Raw genomic sequence first — 13,109 nt, forward strand, 5'->3', positions numbered from 1 at the left:
TAATAAAGTTAATGTTAAAGTTCCAATGATAGTCACACACACACTGGGTGTGGTGAAATGTGTCATCTGCATTTGACCCATCCCCATGTTCACCCCCTGGGAGGTGAGGGGAGCAGTGAGCAGTATTTGATTTAACCCCCAATTCCAACCCTTGATGCTAAGTGCCAAGCATGGAGGCAATGGGTCCCATTTTTTGTAGTGAAGTGAAGTGAAGTGAATTACATTTATATAGCGCTTTTTCTCAAGTGACTCAAAGCGCTTTACATTGTGAAACCCAATATCTAAGTTACATTTAAACCAGTGTGGGTGGCACTGGGAGCAGGTGGGTAAAGTGTCTTGCCCAAGGACACAACGGCAGTGACTAGGATGGCGGAAGCGGGGATCGAACCTGCAACCCTCAAGTAGCTGGCACGGCCGCTCTACCAACCGAGCTATACCGTCCCGTAGTCTTTGGTATGACTCGGCCGGGGTTTGAATTCACAACCTCCAAGTCTCAGGGCGGACACTCTAACCACAAGGCCACTGAGCTGGTTAATATTCTGCACATTGATGTGCATGATACCCTATTGACCCAAATATAAGATGACCATTAATTTTTGACAAGCCTAGAGACTAATAATGACGGATATTCTGTGTATTGATGTGCATGATACTGTATTGACTAGGGCTGCAACAACTAATCGATTAAAATCAATTACCAAAATAGTTGGCGATTAATCTAGTCATCGATTCGTTGGAACTATGCTATGCGCGGGGGCTTTTTCATTTATTTTTTTATTTTTTTTGGTTATTTTTTTGTTGTTTTTTTTTGTTTTATAAACATTGATTTATAAACTGCAACATTTACAAACAGCTGAGAAACAATAATCAAAGTAAGTACAAAAACAGTACAAAACAATACAAAACAGCGCCAGGGCGGCAGTGAGGCTACGTCTCATGAGGTGGCGTAAGCTAGCCAATGATGTGTCATGTGCAGCTCACGTGACGACGGCGTCTCCTTTGCTGGAAACATTAGAAAAATGGCGCAGGAAAACACTACTAATAGTTTAGCGGAGAAACATCTTGAGGTTATTGCTTCAATGGAGAAAAGTGTACGACCTAAGTCGTCAAAAGTGTGGGAACACTTCACTTTAAAGACTTCAAAGGAGAGCGTTTCCTGCAAAATGGCACGGAAGTACAACATTGCTTCTGGAGCACCTGAAGAAGAAACATGTTGTAGCCATGGATGAAGGGAAGAACTCACAGTACGTAACTTTTTAAGTCCATAGTGGCAACAAGCATTCATGAGTTCAGCTTTTTTGTGAGTAACGTTAAAGTTATGCCTTTGTTGCAACGCGGGGCTGATAATGTGTCTCCGGCACATTTGACTCCGTTTTGAGAGAGAAAACGCACGGTTACCAATTTCGAAATAAACGTAACGGACAGAAATATCTCAGGTTGGTTTCATAATGGATCAAAGTAGCCGGGCCGATAAAGCTATATAAATATATTTAGATTTGAGTGACGCTTTAGTATAACTAAACGTTATGAAGGTGCTGGAATATTTCATGCTATTATTCAGAGGCAGTCTAAAATTAATCCTTTATTATTCACAACAGAAACGTGTACAATATCTGATTCAGTTCTGATGAGTTACATTTCTGTGTTATTATTGGTGTATGCTGCACCCCCAATGTCCACAACATGGTGCCAGTATGCTGGGTTTTTTCAATAAAATACTGGAAAGGATAGAAATGTAGTTTGTCTCTTTTATCCGATTATTAATCGATTAATCGAAGTAATAATCGACAGATTAATCAATTATCAAATTAATCGTTAGTTGCAGCCCTAGTATTGACCCAAATATAAGGCTCCCCCTAATGATGCCTAATATTCTGAACATTGATGGACTTGATACCATACTGACCCAAGTACAGTATAAGACAGGGGTGGGCAATTAATTTTTACCGGGGGCCGCATGAGCTACCCGAGCACTGCTGGAGGGCCACATCGACAATATTTCAATTAAATTTTGCTCAATAACATTTTTGATATATACCGTAAGATAAATAATAATAATAATAATAATAATAATAATAATAATAATTAATAATAATAGTAATACTTCAACATAGTGTGTGTAACAGCATTCCATGACTAATATAAATAAATTAACATTAATAATAAATGACAGTAAAATAAGCACACGTATGACTGAGGAGTCATAGTGTAACTTTGTGTGGTGTTTGAGTTGTCCGACTTTTTGTGTGGCCATAAACGCACCAGTGGTTTAGTGCTATGCGTGTTGGTGACAGATGACAAGTTGGTTTTGGCCTGGTTTGTACGGCAGAAAATGACTAGTTTTTCGAGATAGAAGTGTTTTACTCATGTTTTTGGTGTGGTTATGTCCGAATATAAACAGTTTTGCTCAATAAAGTGATCGATATAATTCCTGTCCTCGAAGCATCTCGATAGACGTTACAATAATTGAACGGTGTTCAATTGAACGGTGTTGACGAACACCGTTAGGGCCGCTTGTTGTCACTGTCACTCAAAGTTGCATTGCAAAATTACATAGAATAAATATGTTTATTTTGTTTAGAATTCAGATGGGATTTGATTTGGTGCGCGGCATATATTTGCTGCGCGCAGCAGACGCTTGAGCAGTGCGCATTTGCGCAGGCGCGCACCTTAGAGGGGACGTTGCTTTGCAGTCCATGTCTTGTTGAAAACACGCCATTCTTCATCAACTTTTCTCTTTTTAGCGTCTCGGGTGTAAACCGTGCATCACTTGTCGCTGCATGTGCACCTTCACTCGCAGGTTACACACGGACACACGCCCATAAATAATACTTTTCAAAATAAAAGCAGCACAGTTGTATTGCGCGCACGACAGATGTTTTTTCAACTTTATTTTGTAATTTGTGATTGCAGCTGTTCACATTCACTCACAATCACGCATACGTCCACACGGAAGTAATACAAATAACGATTTTCAAAACAAAAGCAGCACCGTTGTATTGCACACTCGACATAGATACTTTTTAAAATGTATTTTGTAATTTATAATTGGCCTCACGCGGGCCGGACAGGGACGCACAAAGGGCCGGATGCGGCCCGCGGGCCGCAGAATGCCCAGGTCTGGTATAAGACAACCTCGAAAGTAAGACGACCCTAAGGACTAATAATAATAATAATAATAATAATAATGGATTAGATTTTATTTCGCGCTTTTCTATTATTAGATACTCAAAGCGCTCACAGAGAAGTGGGAACCCATCATTCATTCACACCTGGTGGTGGTAAGCTACATTTGTAGCCACAGCTGCCCTGGGGTAGACTGACGGAAGCGAGGCTGCCAGTTTGCGCCTACGGCCCCTCCGACCACCATCATGATAGGTGACTAACGATTAATATTCTGCACATTGATGTACATGATAATCTCTTGGCCAAATATACGACAACCCTGAATAAAGGATGCACGCTAACAACAACCATAGAAAACTAATATTCTGCACATTGATGTGCATAATAACCTAACCCAAATATTAGATGACTGTTAAATATTTGACGAGCCTTAATGACAAATGACGACATATATTCTGTCTATTGTTGTGCACGATGCTGTATTGACCCAAATATAAGATTACCCCCAATAACCACTACTATTTTGAACATTGATGGACATTATAGTGTATTGACTACAAATAAAAGACAACTTTGAATGTAAGACGACCCCTAAGGACTAATGGCGATTGACACATTAATGTGCCAGATAGCCCACTGACCAAAATATAAGATGACTCTGAATGTAAGACGAGCACTAACCACTGACCAGTATTCTGCACACTGATAGACATGATACCCAATATACATATATAAGTACAACACTAGACGTACAAAAACCTCAAGCGACTAATGACAAATTCTGCGTGTTGATGTGCATGATATTGTATAATCGCAAATATAAGACGACTCGTCTTTTTTTCATGTAAATCGTTTTTTTTCAATATAAGTGAAAAAAGTGGTGGATTGCAATGAAAATGGATATAATTGTTATTTTATGAGTCATTAAAAAAATGTTTTTAATTAGCTTATATAGCGCCTCTGTAGTTTGCTAACTTCCTAACAAACGTTGAGACCATTTGTATATTTCCTTGTTTTCACTGGTTTGTGTGCCACGCGCCCTTCAATTTTTCATTCTGTGTTTTCATGACTTTATATGCTGTAAATGTTCGTTATTTACAGTTAAACAAGTTAATATTTTGGATTTAGTGCCAATAAAGGCCTGCTTTATAGTCAGAATTAAATGTGGCTGCACCTTTGGCCAGTATATTTATTCACGCAGTCAAATGATGCTAGGTTGCAATTGCACATCACTGCGGGCACATTCCCATTAGTGTCCGCTGTGATGTGTTACCTCCATAAACATTGCATTCATGTTGGGGTCCACGCTTGTCCTGCCTCCTGCTGTCCACAAACAGGGCACACATTTGGAGTATGAGTTACAAGTGTGAAATAAAAGTTTGTCGTAAACAGAAGAATTTCCCAGCAGGATGTTTGCATATGTGAACTAGGAAATTGCTTCAGAGCAGAAACAACCCTCCCAAGCATATTGCATTGTGGATTCAGCGCCGTGGTTTGTTTTTCATTTGTTTGCTGAAGCCAAATATAACACATGAGCCTTCATAGATAATTGCTGCTACTAATGAGGGTTTTCTAGACGGCCCAAAAGCTGCATTGTTGGCTATGTCAGAGGCTGCCTTGCATTATTATGCCAACACATGCCGTATTTTCCGCACCATAAGCCGCACCTAAAAAACAAAATTTTTCCCAAAAGCAGACAGTGCGGCTAATAACCCGGTGCGCCTTATATATGGATTAATATTAATATTTATTTTCATAAAGTTTAGGTCTCGCAACTACGGTGAACAGCCGCCATCTTTTTTCCCCGTAAAAGAGGAAGCGCTTCTTCTTCTATGGTAAGCAACCGCCCACATAGAAGAGGAAGCGCTTCTTCTTCTCCTGTAAGCAACCGCCAAGGTAAGCACCCGCCCCCGTAGAAGAAGAAGCGCGCGGATATTACCTTTCATTTCATTTGTGTGTTTCTGTAAAGACCACAAAATGTCTCCTACTAAGAGACACGCGTACAAGGTTCCACTGACTTTTGATATTCATGTGAACCGCACTGTGGATACAACGGGAACACGTACGGTGAATATCCGTTAGCTTGCCATGCTAACGGCCGGAAACTTCCACCCACGGTGATATTCAAAAGGAAAACCTTGCCAAAAGAGAACTTTCCAGCCGGCGTCATCATAAAAGCTAACTCGAAGGGATGGATGGATGAAGAAAAAATGAGCGAAGAGACCGGGTGACTTTTTTCACGCAGCTACGCCCCTGTTGATCTACGACTGCATGCGCGTCCACATCACAGATGGTGTCAAAAAACAAGTGAAGCACACCGAAGAAGAAGAATTTGAGGGATTTGTGGATGAGTAATAACTTCAGAAAGTGAGCTTTAAATGTTTATTTTGTGTGTTGTGTGACATTAACGTATGAGCAACGTTGAGTTATTGATGTTGCTATTGCTCTGCACTATTTTGAGTGTTAGTATTTTTGTGATTGCACATTTGCACATTACATTTTGGGAGTGAATAGAGTTGTTAGAACGCTGGTTTGTAATATATTATTAAAGTTTGACTGACCTATCTGACTGTTTTGTTGACAATCCCTTTAGCGTAGCGTAGGTGCGGCTAATAACACGGGGCGGCTAATAGGTAAACAAAGTTTTGAAATATGCCATTCATTGAAGGTGCGGCTTACAACACGGGGCGGCTTATGGTGCGGAAAATACGGGTACATCTTAGAATTTCCTCTTGAAATAACAAGTAAAACATTCCTGTCAATCTCACTATGTACACTTTGGCTATTCACTTAACCCGCAAGCGCATTACACGCCACCTAACCCTGTGTTGCGATTCTTCGCACTGTTCCACCTCGCAAATTGAAATCAGAGTCTGGGGAATGGCCGCCTTGCTCCCCTTTTGACGGCTGCATTTAAATGGCTGCGGTCTTCTGGGAGATTGGCCTGTTCTGATTCTGTCATTCAGCTGCTAAGTAACAGTGAAGGCCCCTGACTTTGAAACCTAGGGTATTTGTTTCCAATATGCTTAACAAGTTACATTAAGGACCATCGCTAATTACATTTGCATAGTTCAACCTGTCCAAAAAAAGAGTAGGAAGAATTTAATCCCGACCCTCTTTACATATCCCACCGACTATTGATGTTTTCAATCAATCAATCATCAATCAAAGTTTATTTATATAATCCTAAATCACAAGCGTCTCAAAGGGCTGCAAAAGCCACAATGACATCCTCGGCTCAGATCCCACATCAGGGCAAGAAAAAACTCAACCCAATGGGATACAATGAGAAACCTTGGAGGGGACTGCAGATGTGGGGGCCCGCCCCCTTGGCGACCGGTGCAATGGACGTCGAGTGGATCTAGTTAATAGTGTGAGAGTCCGGTCCATAGTGGGGCCAGCAGGGGGTCATCTTGAGTGGAGAAAAGTCAGTAGCGCAGAGACGTCCCCAACTGATGCACAGATGAGTGGTCCACCTAATAACCTCTCCACGCAGGAGAGGGGGGCAGAGCAGAAAAGAGACGGCAGATCAACTGGTCTAAAAGGGGGGTCTATTTAAAGGCTAGCGTTTACAAATGCGTTTTAAGATGGGACTTAAATGCTTCAACTGAGGTAGCATCTCTAACTGTTACCGAGAGGGCATTCCAGGAAGTTTTGATCCCTTTCTGTGTCTAAATATTAACATTTTCTAACAGGACAAGGAAATAATCGAGGATGTGTAACAATTAGGGCTGTCGAAAATAAGGAGTTAAGTTAAAGTTAAAGTACCAATGATTGTCACACACACACTAGGTGTGGTGAAATTTGTCCTCTGCATTTGACCCATCCCCTCGTTTACCCCCTGGGAGGTGAGGGGAGCAGTGGGCAGCAGCCCAGGAATCATTTTTGGTGATTTAACCCCCAATTCCAACCCTTGATGCTGAGTGCCAAGCAGGGAGGTAATGGGTCCCATTTTTATAGTCTTTGGTATGACTCGGCCGGGGTTTGAACTCACAACCTACCGATCTCAGGGCGGACACTCTAACTTGTGGGATTAATCACAAAAATATGTATGTATGCAGATTAATCACCCCCTTTATTTTAAACAGTCATGCTCTATTACTTTAGCAGTGGGTGGTTACCTAAAAGGCAACAAGGGTTTTTATACGGTCAGTGATCAGATCAATGCATAAAACAGTGCATATATGAGTGCGGAACCTCCAACTGTTGTGCTCGCTGGCCAATTTCCCTTCAAAATACACCCTGATTGGAATGTAGATAAAACTGTTCCCAAATCTTGAACAAATAAATGTGGTGAATTCAAGTAACTCATTTAAAAAATGTTCATGTATGACATTCCGACATTAAACCAGTTGAGGCAATTCCTAAAGGAATTGCGTGTGAATGCTCCAATGCTGAAGTTGAACTGAAATCCTGGAATTTTTTTAGAATTGTTGAAGTAGAGCACACAATTCCCAAACAGGCTGAATATTTTGAAGTTGGAACAGTTTGAATCAGATGAAAAATGTGAGAGTTGTGGAACTTTGAAGGATGTATTCAGGGAATTTCAGGAAAAGCGGGTAGTTTTTTGAAAATGGTAAAAAATTTACCGTATTTTTCGGACTAGAAGTCGCAGTTTTTTTCATAGTTTGGCCGGGGGTGCGACTTATACTCAGGAGCGACTTATGTGTGAAATTATTAACACATTAGCGTAAAATATCAAATAATATTATTTAGCTCATTCACGTAAGAGACTAGACGTATAAGATTTCATGGGATTTAGCGATTAGGAGTGACAGATTGTTTGGTAAACGTATAGCATGTTCTATATGTTATAGTTATTTGAATGACTCTTACCATAATATGTTACGTTAACATACCAGTTGGTTATTTATGCCTCATATAACGTACACTTATTCAGCCTGTTGTTCACTATTCTTTAGACATTTTAAATTGCCTTTCAAATGTCTATTCTTGGTGTTGAGTTTTATCAAATAAATTTCCCCAAAAATTGCGACTTATACTCCAGTGCGACTTATATATGTTTTTTTCCTTCTTTATTATGCATTTTCGGCCGGTGCGACTTTTACTCCGAAAAATACGGCAAATGGGCTGAATGAGTTGAAATTGTTGGTGTTGGAATTTTTCAAATCGGTCGAGAAATGTTGAAGTAGTAACATGTTGAACTTGAGAAATGGCATTACGGAATTTCTGGAAAACCGGGAATTTTTCCAGTTAAAAAAAACAACTTTGTTTTTTGTCCTGATTAAGAGAAATGTTTTGACGGTGAAACGTTTGAAATGCATTGAAAAATGTGGGAGGAGTAGTCGCCACAAAAAAGGGTGGAAATAGGGCTTTGAAAACCAGGAATTCTGGATAATCCTGGAATTTTTTTTAACTTGGAAAAAAGGTAGTTTAAATTTTCAGAATGGTGGAATGTGTTGAAGGTGGAATGGTTTGAATAGGTTGAAAAATGTGGTAATGGTGGAAGTTTGAAAAATGGCCAATTCATTTTGAATGGGAAAAATGTCCCGGAAAACTTGGAATTCTGGGAAATCTGGGAATTTTTTGGAATTTAAGATTAAAGATTAAAGTACCAATGATTGTCACACACACACTAGATGTGGTGAAATGTGTCCTCTGCATTTGTCCCATCCCCTTGGGGAGCAGTGGGCAGCAGCGGCGCCGCGCCCGGGAATCATTTTGGTGATTTAACCCCCAACTCCAACCTTTTGTTGCTGAGTGCCAAGCAGGGAGGTTATGGGTCCCATTTTTATAGTCTTTGGTATGACTCGGCTGGGATTTGAACTCCAACCTACTTGTCAAGGGAAAGCCTGCAATTCCCGAATAGGCTGAACAGTTTCAATTTGGAACGGTTTGAATCGGGAGAAAAATGTGGAAGGTAGAGCGCGGCAAAATCAGGAGAAGTTTAATAAATAAATGAATTTTGGTGTAGAAAATCATATGTGTGAATGCTTTGGAGCAGGGGTCACCAACGCGGTGCCCGCGGGCACCAGGTAGCCCGTAAGGACCAGATGAGTAGCCCGCTGGCCTGTTCTAAAAATAGCTCAAATAGCAGCACTTACCAGTGAGCTGCCTCTATTTTTTAAATTTTATTTATTTACTAGCAAGCTGGTCTCGCTTTGCCCGACATTTTTAATTCTAATAGACAAAACTCAAATAGTATTTGAAAATCCAAGAAAATATTTTAAAGACTTGGTCTTCACTTGTTTAAATAAATTCATTAATTGTTTTACTTTGCTTCTTATAACTTTCAGAAAGACAATTTTAGAGAAAAAATACAACCTTAAAAATTATTTTAGGATTTTTAAACACATATACCTTTTTACCTTTTAAATTCGTTCCTCTTCTTTCCTGCCAATTTAAATCAATGTTCAAGTAAATTTATTTTTTTTATTGTAAAGAATAATACATTTTAATTTAATTCTTCATTTTAGCTTCTGTTTTTTCGACGAAGAATATTTGTGAAATATTTCTTCAAATTTATTATGATTAAAATTCAAAAAAATAATTCTGGCAAATCTAGAAAATGTGTAGAATCAAATTTAAATCTTATTTCAAAGTCTTCTGAATTTCTTTTAAAATTTTTGTTCTGGAAAATCTAGAAGAAATAATGATTTCTCTTTGTTAGAAATATAGCTTGGTCCAATTTGTTATATATTCTAACAAAGTGCAGATTGGATTTTAACCTATTTAAAACATGTCATCAAAATTCTAAAATTAATCTTAATCAGGAAATATTGCTAATGATGTTCCATAAATTATTTTGTAATTTTTTCAAAAATATTCGAATTAGCTAGTTTTTCTCTTTTTTTTTCGGTTGAATTTTAAAGAGTCGAAATTGAAGATAAACTAGGTTTCAAAATGTAATTGTCATTTTTTTCGTGTTTTCTCCTCTTTTAAACCGTTGAATTAAGTGTAAACATCATTAATTATTAGTAATAATATAGAGTTAAAGGTAAATTGAGAAAATTGGCTATTTCTGGCAATTTATTTAAGTGTGTATCAAACTGGTAGCCCTTCGCATTAATCACTACCCAAGAAGTAGCTCTTGCTTTCAAAAAGGTTGGTGACCCCTGCTTTGGAGCATTCACTAAATTATGCAAGCGAGTAAAAACCTGTGATTAATCATGATTAATCCTTATTCAAAAGTCGTTGAAAAGAATAATCATTTGACAGCACTTGTAACAATCGATCGTTATGCAGTAATGAAGGGAGGGAAAGTAGTCTTGATCATTTCTCCAATAACTGTGTATTAATCATGTATTTCTCATATGATGTGTCAAAGATGTGAACCCCTGGTTGCAAAATGACTCATACCGAAGGACTACACAGTCATCGTTTTTCTCAAAAGGCTAGTGCCATTGATTCCTCTCCATGTGAGCCACAAGCCATCAAAGTTGTGAGCCTGCAGCACTGCCTCCAACACGGGCCAACTTGAGAGAGCACTCTGGCAGACATGCAGTGAGCACTCAACTGATGTTCATTCGCAACTGCAAAGTTGGCTGAGGTGTTCAAGAAGAATCCGGTCACCTGATTGCCGGCCTAAAGTCCATATCCCCTTAATGCTACACTGTCAGCCGCAATAATGTTAGGTACATTTGCTCAACTATTATGCGCAGGGGTGTTTCTAATAATGTGGACAGAGTCAAATGCGCTGCAGCGTTCAAAGGCTTCAAACACAGAAATGATCCAAAACCAAAAACACACGCAACAGGAATATGCTGCAAAAAAACAAAAAACAGTGCTGCAGTCACTTGAATTTTGCAGGATAAAAAAAACAAGTCAAAAAACGGACACGAATCACAAAAAGTACCCAATGACTATCGTTGGCTGGCACAGGCTTCATTTCATTTTATCTTGAAGGGGACCTATGACGAATTACTTATTTTCAAACGTATACATGTTACAATCTTGGATACTCGTGTTAAACAATGCCAAAGCGTCAAATCGTAAGGTTCATGCATTTTAGTGTGAGCTAGCAAACAGGTGCCTTTGTTTGCAGTCCATGTGCAACATGCAGCTAATAGCATCTTTTTGAATGCAACCTCTGAATTGTGCATTTGTACGTACAGTAATATTGTGACCAGGGTACTGTGCATGAAGCCGTGGCGACGTCACAATATACATGCAGTACAGGCCAAAGGTTTGGACACACCTTCTCATTCACAACACGACTGATGGTCTAAACCAGGGGTGTCCAAACTTTTTCCGCTGAGGGCCGCACACGGAAAAAATTAAAGCATGCGGGGGCCATTTTGATCATTTTCATTTTCAAACTATAACCAAATATATGGATTTTGTTTTTTTTTACCTTTAGGGCTCCCGGGGACCATAAAGGGTTTAAGTCATTAAAATGTAAAAAAAACAACAAGTCGAATTATTATATACACTACCGTTCAAAAGTTTGGGGTCACATTGAAATGTCCTTATTTTTGAAGGAAAAGCACTGTACTTTTCAATGAAGATAACTTTAAACTAGTCTTAACTTGAAAGAAATACACTCTATACATTGCTAATGTGGTAAATGACTATTCTAGCTACAAAAGTCTGCTTTTTGGTGCAATATCTACATAGGTGTATAGAGGCCCATTTCCAGCAACTATCACTCCAGTGTTCTAATGGTACAATGTGTTTGCTCATTGGCTCAGAAGGCTAATTGATGATTAGAAAACCCTTGTGCAATCATGTTCACACATCTGAAAACAGTTTAGCTCGTTACAGAAGCTACAAAACTGACCTTCCTTTGAACAGATTGAGTTTCTGGAGCATCACATTTGAGGGCTCAATTAAACGCTCAAAATGGCCAGAAAAAGAGAACTTTCATCTGAAACTCGACAGTCTATTCTTGTTCTTAGAAATGAAGGCTATTCCGCAAAATTGTTTGGGTGACCCCAAACTTTTGAACGGTAGTGTGTATATATATATATATATATATATATATTTTTTTTTACGCTTACAGTAAATCTCTACAGTATATCAACTTCAGGTTGAAATAAAGTTAAAAAAACCCAAAAAGGTTGTATGCCTTTTCTGTCGAAGACAACTTATTTTTTTATAATAAAAGTGAAATATGCAGTATTTCCCCCACTGCCCAAAACATTCAAAAAGCAATGTTTGATGTGAAGTAATTAGAGCCTTAAAAAGATCAATAATGCAGGACACCATTCATTATTATTTTTGAGTAATCACAGTGAAAAGACAAATAAAATCCCATTAAATATATTTGGGACCCAAAAGGTTTGTATCATAAAGTGATACATTTTTATTAGTTTTTTTTTTAACTTTCAACACTTAAGTTACGAGATCAACTTCAGATATATCTGTCGATTTTACTTTTGAACTATTATTTTGTTTGTTTTATGCTCTTTTGTCAAAGAAAACATTGATGTTTTTGTATGGCAACCACACAATATTTTCCACATAAAACATTTTAAAGTTAAATATTTGAAATAATTGGAGCCTTGAATAGGTCAATAATTCATTATAACATTGAGTTCTTTTTTTTCTTTTTTTTTAAGAAATGGCAAAAAAAAAGAAAAAAAACAGCCTGCATGGCAGCTTTGTGTCAACATTGCAACTTTTTCTAGTCAGATTTCACCTCATTCCACGTTTTTTAATGTTTTTTTTTATTTTTGCAATAGCATTTCCAGAACGTGTGGCGGGCCGCAAATGGCCCCCAGGCCGCACTTTGGACACCCCGGGTCTAAACCCTATTGATAATGCAACAATTTCCAAATTGAATTGAAAACCATTTCAGGTGACTACCTCTTGAAGCTCATGGAGAGAATGCCAAGAGTGTGCAAAGCAGTAATCAGAGCAAAAAGTGGCTATTTTGAAGAAACTAGAATATAAAACATGTTTTCAGTTATTTCACCTTTTTGTGTTAAGTACATAACTCCACATGTGTTCATTCGTAGTTTTGATGCCTTTAGTGACAATCTACAATGTAAATAGTCATGAAAATAAAGAAAACGCATCGA

The 13,109-nt window shown here is 38.5% G+C and overlaps 1 protein-coding gene across 1 annotated transcript in view; it reads left to right on the forward strand.

The window, feature by feature from the left end:
* col7a1 (collagen, type VII, alpha 1) overlaps positions 1-13,109 on the forward strand; it is a 183,701-nt gene that overhangs the window by 142,824 nt on the left and 27,768 nt on the right. The window lies entirely within an intron of this gene.

This window comes from Entelurus aequoreus, linkage group LG26 (genome assembly GCF_033978785.1).
Source record: "Entelurus aequoreus isolate RoL-2023_Sb linkage group LG26, RoL_Eaeq_v1.1, whole genome shotgun sequence".
In the NCBI taxonomy this organism is placed as follows: Eukaryota; Metazoa; Chordata; class Actinopteri; order Syngnathiformes; family Syngnathidae; genus Entelurus; species Entelurus aequoreus.